The 9,646-nt window shown below is 38.2% G+C and overlaps 1 long non-coding RNA gene across 1 annotated transcript; it reads right to left on the bottom strand.

The window, feature by feature from the left end:
- Positions 1–3,282: 3,282 nt before the first annotated feature.
- Positions 3,283–5,957, bottom strand: LOC145719790 (uncharacterized). Its single transcript, XR_014142609.1, has 2 exons — positions 4,842–5,957; positions 3,283–4,094 (listed from the first exon to the last, which is right to left on the bottom strand). It is a non-coding gene; the product is annotated as an uncharacterized LOC145719790 (long non-coding RNA).
- Between the last annotated feature and the right edge of the window lie 3,689 nt (positions 5,958–9,646).

The following is a 9,646-nucleotide window of genomic DNA, read 5'->3' as shown; positions in this document are numbered from 1 at the left end:
CAGCTTCTTTATTTTCCATCATTTGGTCTTCTATCTCACTGATTCTCTCTTCTGCCTCATTTATCCTAGCAGTTAGCGCCCCCATATTTGATTGCACCTCATTAATAGCCTTTTTGATTTCAACTTGGTTAGATTTTAGTTCTTTTACTTCTCCAGAAAGGTTTTCTCTAATAACTTCCATGTTTTTTTCAAGCCCAGCTAGTATCTTTAAAGTGATGATTCTGAACTCTAGATCTGACATCGTACTAATGTCCGTATGAGTAGGTCCCTGGCAGTCGGTACTACCTCTTGTTCTTTTTGTTGTGGTGATTTTTTCCATCTTGTCATTTTGTGCAGAGGAGAATAGATTAATGAGAGAACAAAATGCCTAGGGTAACAACATCCCCAGAAAATATACTCTAAACAAATCAGAAAAGACCTGAAGCAGGGGTAAAAGAAAGGGAAAGAGAGAAAAAAGGAAAAAAAAGAAAGAAAGAAAAAGATAAAGATAAAAGCACACAAAAACAGAACATAACGAAACAAAAAAAAAACCAGAATATGATCAAATATGATCAGGCTGGTATATACATCAGTGCCGCACACTAGATTTTGGTTGTATTTTGGTCTGTTAGAAGAAAGTGCCTCCCAAAATTTAAAGAAAGAAAAACTTATATATGTACAAAAATAAGGGTTGATATGATGAAGGGATGGGATATGTAAATTGTAAAGATGGAAAGTATAAAAAATTTTATAAAAGGAATTGATAAGAAGTTGTTTGAAAAAAGAAGAAGATTTAAAAAAAAGAGAAAAGAAAAAGGAGAGAATGTGATCAGGCAGGGGAGTAGAAAAAAACCACACACTAGAGATTTAGGGTATATTTTGATCTGTTAGAAGAAACTATCTCAAAATTTTAAAGAGAGAACAACTTATATATATATGCCAAAAATACAGGTAACTACTATGAAGGGATAGAATATGACTCTAAAAATGAAAAATAAAAATGTTTTTTTTAAAAGAGGGATTGATAAGATGTTGGTTGAAAAAGGGAAAAAGAAAAATTCAAAAAAAAAAAAGACAGTTAAAAAAAAATAACTTTGAAAGACTACAGAATCCTGGTCAAAAAGCCATGGATTCTATGTGTATTATTCCCCTAGCGCTGGAGATCTGCCGTTCTCCTTGATCGGTAAACTTGGTCTTGGCTGGCTGTTCTCGCTGATCTTTTGGGGGAGGTGCCTGTTGCCGTGGTTCCCAAAGGTCTTTGCCAGAGGCGGAATTGCCCCGCCCTTGCCCGGTCTGGGCTAGGTAATCTGCTCGGGTTTGCTCTCTGGAGCTTTTGTTCCCTGCAAGCTTTCCATACAGCTTTGGAGCCCGAGAGTGAAAATGGCAGCCTCCCAGTCTCCGCCCTGGAGGAGCCGAGAACTTGGGGCTCCGCTCCTCAGTGAGCCCCAAGAGAAAAGCCGTCAGTCACTCCCATCTCTCTGGTCTCCGGCCTCACTCGTGCTCACCCAGCCTGTGACCGTGCATTTCTATCTCTGGCACCCAACCCCGTGTGGAGTCTCCAAACCCCGCAGATCCCTGCGGTGCGCTCCGGTGCCTCTCGTTCCGGGGGAAGAAGGGGAGTCTCCCCGGATCTGCTGCTTGTTGGGTCCCTGCTGGAAGAGCAGGGGCCGACTGTGCCGTGGATCACAGTCTATGGCAACCCCGATCTGAGAGTCCACACCTGGGCTCTGTCTCTGCAGCCGGCCTCCCCGCTCTGATACCTGGGAGCTCTGCCGCACTCAGGCACCCCCAGTCTTTCTGTGAACCCGAGGGTCCTGAGACCACACTGTCTCACGAGGGTACCACCCCCTGCTTAGCCACCGGAGTGACGTCCCTCAGTGGAGCCAACTTCTAAAAGTTCCGATTTTGTGCTCCGTGGCTCTATCACTTGCCAGAAGCGGTGGACGGAGGCCCCTCCCCTGCCGTCTATCCTCCCAAATATCGCCTCAGATTCACTTCTCCACACGTCCTACCTTCCAGAAAGTGGTCGCTTTTCTGTTCAGAGAGTTGTTGCTATTCTTTTCTTCAATCCCCTGTTGAGTTTGTAGTTGTTCAGAATGGTTTGATCCCTATCCAGCTGAATTCCTGAGACCAGATGAAATCCAGGTCTCCTACTCCTCCGCCATCTTGCTCCCCCCCTTACTTAAATTTCTTAAAGCTGTTCAACTTTAGGTACGACTGAACTTCAAGGAGAAGATGCAAACTAGCTGATAGAACTAACTATAAATGTTTACCTGGGCAGTAAATACTTTGAGTTGGAAGGAGTCAAGGGAATTGTATAAATATAAACTTAGTAGTCAGATCAGCTTGTTAGCAAACAAGCTAGTAGTCCAAACCAACACTAGAATGTCATTTTGTTATCTTACAGCAGGACAAAGGAAATACATACTCTTGTGGGAAAGTAAAAACATGATGCTATCTTTAAATAAAGTAATGTCAAGGAAAAACAACCCTTGTTATTTTTTAACTAGTTAAATTAGAATTTAGAGAAAGGCAAAGAGAAATTTAAATATTATATTAAAGAAGTAGGAATGGTTGACTTAAAAATTAATTTAAAATATTTAGATATTTATCATGCAAAAAAGTAAACAGCCCACCAATGATCCAACTTTCTTTTTTAAGATTTTTAAATTTTTTTTTAAGTAATCACTACACCCAATGTGAGGCTCAAACTCACAACCCTGAGTTGCTCTTCCAACTGAGCCAGCCAGGCACCTCTGGATTCCACTTTTAAAGCTTGAGCTCATTTATGAAAATGTTACAACCTCAGTTACAACATAAATATCAAATTTCAGGCCAACACAGTTAATCAATGACTTTATGGATAAATAGGGAGAATTAAGATCAGACAGGCAACTGGTATTACTAGTTGAAATAAATTGAAAGGTAAGGTGTTGCACCAGCATTTTACATGTAACTAAGTAGCCCTCAATCTTTATGCAACTGTCTTGCTAAATTATTTCTAGACCTCACTTCTACACAGACCACCAAGTAGCAAAGAGTTGTGACACCTGATGAGGTGAACACCAAGCCCTAAGGATCATGTACATTCTCCTGGAATCGAAAGATGAATGCTGGAATAGACATAAATGCTCACCTAGGTGAGAAATTCCCAAACTCGGAATCCATGCCATATGTATTGGTTTTCTGGCTGAATACCACCAATAATCTGTCCCTAACCACAAAGGCTATGTTTAGTACACTGGACATGAAATAAATTCATTAGATTCTACAGCATTTAAGGTAAGTTTTTACACATTTGAGACCTTTACCATGATAAAAGAACCAAGTTTCTAATCATGTAAACAAATACAGTGCATTTAGCTTCAAGAAAGAGTAGGGGCACCTGGTGGCTCAGTCAGTTAAGTGACTGCCTTTGGCTCAGGTCATGATCCCAGGGTCCTGGGATCCAGCCCCACATCAGGCTCCCTGCTCTGCGGGGAGTCTGCTTCTCCCTCTCCCTCTGCCTGCAGCTCCCCCTGCTTGTGCTCTCTCTCTCTCTGTCAAACAAATAAATAAAATCGGAAGGAAGGAAGGAAGGAAGGAAGGAAGGGTATTCAACTGTGAAGTAGAAAAAACGGATTTCTTGACCCCACACTTGTGCTTGTTGGCTGTGTGACCTTGGGCAAGTCACTTAAACTCTCTAAGACTCTGTAAAATAAAAATAACAACACCTGCTTTAGCTATTTCCTAGGGTTATTATCAGAATCAAACAATGTCTAAAAGTGCTCTGAATGGTGAAACACACTATACAAGTGAAACTGAAATTAGTGACTTTATAAAGGCCATGTTTACATCCCATATCGGACTATAGAGAATATGATGCCTAAGAAAAATTATAACCAGAAAAGGCTAAGAGCATGGCGACCAATAAATGTTTATGTTTATTATTATTATTATTATTATATTTCTCAGAAACAAGTTTATGTTATAGAAGAGTTCACTAACCAAATGGAGGCTCAATGTCAACATCAGTTTACTTGGAATAATCTATTCTGGAAAGCAGAAGTACAATATTGGCACATGCCAAAATTGACTTACACGTAACCAATACTCTGTAGTAATCAAAGTTCAATCTGAAACCCATGAAAATGGTAAAAAACAAAACAAAAATAAAATAAAACAGAATGTTCAAGAAACATGAACTGATAACATGAGCTTGGATCTCGTTAGTAGTCTAGGACATGTAACAGTACACAAACATGCCAACATCCTACAAAGCTCCTACAAGATTTTTAGAAGAAAGAACTGTTAAGGAAGACTGATTCATGACCCTTCCCTCTTTTATTAGCTAGTCCCATAAATGTAACTTCACTAAGCATTTACTAGATTCTTAACACTAATATTCAATCCTGCAAAAATTGTGTTTTATTGTCATATTTATATGATTATTAGCACCATAAAATACCAATAATTACTATATTTCAAATGTGTAAGTATAATCTAAGTTAAAAGCAAAATCTATTAGATTCTTTCAAGATTGACTATAACCAGATAATTCATATGCTGAAATGGACTACAGATTATATCTGAATATAAATGGCTAAAACATTGCACAAAGAATAATTCACATTTTTTTCTTTTGTAGAGTATTATTATAGTTTTATTGTGAAAAGCTATAATTTTTTTAGCTTAAGTAAACCATTGAAATTTTGAAACATTGTATTTACTGAAACAAGCTAAAGCACAATGAATAAAGGAAGCGTGTTAACAAATAGTGAGATTATAAACTGGGAACAGCTGGAAAGACTTATGCTCTTAAATCACCGGACACTCAACTAAACCACAGTTCTAAATGAATAGTATTCATGCTGGGATCTTACCTTCCCAGGCTTCAGGTCTCAACAACCTTCTAATGCAGGGAAAAATCTCATGCCCCAACTTGGAATAAGACAAAGAGAAGCCAGCATCAGTTCACTTCCTGACAAAAAAAGTTAAGTATTAGAGCTGGGCAAAAGTCACAGTTGTCACTTTGCATGGTCTTCCTATGTTAAAAATAAAATCTTACTGACGAGAAACTGGGATATTTTTCAGCTGCCTTCCAATGGAAATGGTGGATGATAAAGACACTAAAAGGGTAATGAAAATTCAGAAGCAAATGCATAATCTGATATAACTTCATTATGCAACAAATAAGAAAATGAAGGAGCTTTAAAGAAGGATATATATTGTCTTTCATTGGCACTCTGCTTCCTAGAACAGCAATAAGCTAACCCAAGTTAACTCTGAAGAGTCTTTTCTACTCTTGGACAAATGACACAAATCAGTAAGACAAACTCAGACGACAAGCAGACCTAAGAGAGAAGGAATGTTTCCACTGTTTCGTAACCATATCCCACCATGTTTGATAAGCATAGAGTCTGCTCTGAAAAAATGTGAAGTTTCAGGATTTATCCTCTTACAAGTTTTCTTCTAAGCATGGTAAAGTCAAGAAAGATGTATCAATTGTTTCTGTGGAGAATACTAATGAACAATCTTTATCAGAAGTAAGGTTATTACTATGAAAAGTGCTAACAAAATGCATAGCTAAATAGAGCAGTTGTTTTATGCATTTGCAAATGTTCTTCTATTATAAGCTTCAAAGATGTTATTTCCTCTTTGAAACAGTGTTCTAAAGATTAGTCTAAATTCTGATGTATAACAAAGTATATGGCCAAATGTTAAAGAGGGCTTTGTTGTGATTAATATCACAGTAGCATTTGAACTCTTTTTCTTTGAACCACAACCCTCCAGTAAATTTAGAGATGAAAAGACAGAAGTCTTATCTATAAAGAGTGCCAAGACTCACCCTATCTTATAACCAAATGACCTTAAAAAAACTTTAAAATTTTCTGTGGTTAATAAAATGACTCAAAGGGGCGCCTGGGTGGCTCAGTTGGTTAAGCAACTGCCTTCGGCTCAGGTCATGATCCTGGAGTCCTGGGATCGAGTCCCACATCGGGCTCCCTACTCAGCAGGGAGTCTGCTTCTCCCTCTGACCCTCCCCCCCCCTCATGTTCTCTCTATCTCATTCTCTCTTGCAAATAAATAAATAAAATTTAAAAAATAAATAAAATAAAATGACTCATAAAATCAGACAATTCCTTTCGGTAACTGAGTTTTATAAAACATATAGTGAGGCCCAGATAAACTGCTGACAGACACAAATAAAATATATAATTAAATGAGGCAACATGCCAAATGAAGAAGCACCATAAATGTTGGTTTTCTTGCATTTTCCAATTGTAAGTAATCGTCAAACTTCAATCATTTTACTTTTGAATAATTATCCTTTTGCACATTACCCACGTTTGTACTCCTTAAACAGCCTCTCAAATAGCATTCAGTCTTTTATCACCTGACAAATGATGACTCCACCTATCCAACAGTGGGAATGCTACTCTGTGGATAGGGGATGGAACTTGGCCTCAGTCAAGGCAGCGGAGACCTTCCCTGGTCTGAGCTTGTGGCTGTGTAGGCAAATACTTCTTGGAATGCCCCTCTGGGAAAATCCTGGTGCTCAGGCTCAGGGAATCAGAGCTTACTAAGTCACTCTGGGTAACTATTCCAACAAACATCCCTTTGCCAAGTTAAACCTTCTATCACAAAGCTCCACCTCCACACTATGCATTTGGGCTCCAAGGTGATTACAAGATGGATGGAGGAAAGTGAAGCAGCAAGTAAAGGCCTCATCCAGCTAGTGAAGCAAAGATAGGTGCAAACAAACCCTATTCCCCTAACCTTGCTCCAAGAATCTAGAATGTTCTAGATGGGTGGTTGAAAGATTAGGGGCTGGTAACATTTGTCTAAACTGGCCAAGAGGACAAAAGCTAGAAAAGGCTGCTGCCTGGATTGTTCTCTAGGGAAAGACTGAAATAGACAAGAAAAAAGACTAGTAGGTGCCCAGTCTAATGTACCTTCTTGGGTTACCTGATTCGATAGGGGCCTATGCTTTTCACTGTATTTGAGTTATTTTACAACTTTGTATATTGTTTAGAACTTACTCTAATGCAAATTAAATTTATCCAAATATTACAGCACATTGCCCTGTGCATATTAACCTATATCTATTTGCAAATTCATTTCAACATGTCTGATCACCTGTATGTGTGTGTTGTTTGAATTCTCTGAGTCAGTTGTAACATCTTACTGTTCCCTCATTAATTAAGTATATCTTTGATATGTATTAATTTTATATTTGTAAGGAAATCATATTTCCTTCTATAAATATTTATTTTTTTACCAGTTTTGAAGGTCCTCCACTGACATGGAGTCATCTAACAGAGCTAGATAAATAAAGTTGCCAGAGAAGTGCACCTCCTACACAGCTAAAGCCCAGGCATGTCTTTTCCTGGCTCCCAGAGGTGAATTCCAAGCAAGAATAGAACTTAAAATATACGGGCTCCCTGTTTCTCTAGCTTTTTCCTTTATTTACTAATTTTATGGTTTTGTTGGGGTGGTGGTGATTCACTTACTACTGTTATTTTCCATTAGTAAGAACACTGATGAGTAATTTGGTTTTAGAGTTTCATAATCTGATGATCTCTGTAAATGGATGACAGGGATCTATTCTCTATCAGGTGAAAGATGACAGGGCATCTGGTTTGTTGGACTTTTATTAAAATTTTATTTTTAAGTTCAAATCAATTAAAAATTGCATATGCCCTGGGAAGGAGAATATCTCTTTGTTATTTATGAGTAAAATTTTATGTTTCTGTTTACTCTTGACCTTTGCCAAAGTTATAGATCTGAAGATATAAGTTCTCTCCATTTCTATCACATAGAAAGGTCTTTACCTCTCATTCAGTGAGTATGAAATGTCTTCCTGTCTCCAGAGTCTCTTAAAGTTCTGTTCAAATTGACTTAAAGAGATAAATAAGCTCTTATATAAATTCAATATTCCTAAAATTCCCAGAATAGGAAAGTGAACCTCTGATGATTTTAATGTGCTAAACTTATATAAAATTACTTTCAGTGACAATAAAAAATATTTGAAGAATCCAAGTTCATATTAGTAAATTTGTGGTAAACAAAACTAACTTAGGACTTTGGCTTAATAAAAACAGCTATGTCTTTTATCACTGTTAAATATAATTTTAAATACATTTTATTCTACTAGGGTTTGTCTTCCCTAAACTTAATACAGGTTTACTGATTAAATAATAGTACTCCTGCACATTATTAAAACCTAGGAAAAACATAAAACTGTGTTCAACTGAGTTGAATAACTGATCTGACAAATATCTTATTTCAATCATAATTGTTTTATAGTATTTACATTTTATAGTAGATCATATCGAAGGTTTCTTTTTTTTTTTTTTTTTTTAAAGATTTTATTTATTTATTTGACAGAGAAAGAGCGAGAGCAGGAACACAAGCAGGGGGAGTGGGAGAGGGAGAAGCAGGCCTCCTGCCGAGCAGAGAGCCCGATGTGGGACTCGATCCCAGGACCCTGGGATCATGACCTGAGCTGAAGGCAGATGCTTAATGACTGAGCCACCCAGGCGCCCATATCCAAGGTTTCTTAAAGCCTTAGACTGATATTAAATTGAATTAAATAATATCCATTAAGCCCTTAATCTTTAAGCTACTTTTTTGTTTTTGTTTTTTTTAAGATTTTATTTATTTATTTGACAGAGAGACACAGCGAGAGCAGAAACACAAGCAGGGGGAGTGAGAGAGGGAGAAGCAGGCTTCCCGCCGAGCAGGGAGCCCAATGAGGCGCTTGATCCCAGGACCTTGGGATCATGACCTGAGCCGAAGGCAGACTCTTTAACGACTGAGCCACTCAGGTGCCCCTAAGCTACTTTTGCTTAAGGTTATAACTTTGGATCATATTAATGAACATACTTATTTTTATAATTTTAAGAAGTCACATAAAGGATGCATGTGGGCCACCAATGGAAATGGTTGGGATAAATGTTGTGCCAGTGCTCCATGAGAAGAGCCACTTATTCCTCTTCACGACTGGACCCTGCAAGCACTGGAGTCAGTGCTACTGTTGCCTGACAGACATTTAAATCAAACATGACTGAGATGGATTGGGTCATGATACATAATAGTCCAAATCATGCTAGTGATGGGACGGTACAACTTGGACTGCCATTTGGTTGCAGCAAAGAAGAAAAAGTTCAGTTCTTTCAATGGTTGAAAATCATGCCAAATGGAGTAACACTGAGGATGGACTATCAGGAGAGAAGCACAAGGAGGCCTTCCTGCAATTTGCTTCAAAGGAGACAGCAGAAAATGCTCTAGGGAAACACAAGGAAAGAATAGGGCACAGGTATATTAAGATCTTCAGAAATGGCAGGAATGAAATCAAGGATTTTATGATCCACCAAGAAGATTGCTGGGCTAGCCATCAGGACCATAAGATAGACCAATAGGAGGAAAAGGGGGGTATTATAGAGTTGGGCTCTGTATGACAGAATGCCACCAGGAGGGGATGGGTATGATGGCAGTTATGGAGGTTTTGGTGACTATGGTGGCTATAATAATTATGGCTATACAAAGGCAAGGGAAGCAAGGGCAAAAATGAATTATTGGGACTTCATCAAGATAAAAAGCTTTTGCACAGGAAAAGAAACAGTCAACAAAACCAAAAGACAACCGACCGAATGGGAGAAGATATTTGCAAATGACATATCAG

This window comes from Leptonychotes weddellii, unplaced genomic scaffold (assembly GCF_054177405.1).
Source record: "Leptonychotes weddellii isolate Sample4059 unplaced genomic scaffold, ASM5417740v2 HiC_scaffold_7154, whole genome shotgun sequence".
Taxonomy (NCBI): domain Eukaryota; kingdom Metazoa; phylum Chordata; class Mammalia; order Carnivora; family Phocidae; genus Leptonychotes; species Leptonychotes weddellii.
This window is presented reverse-complemented; position numbering and strand designations above follow the sequence as displayed.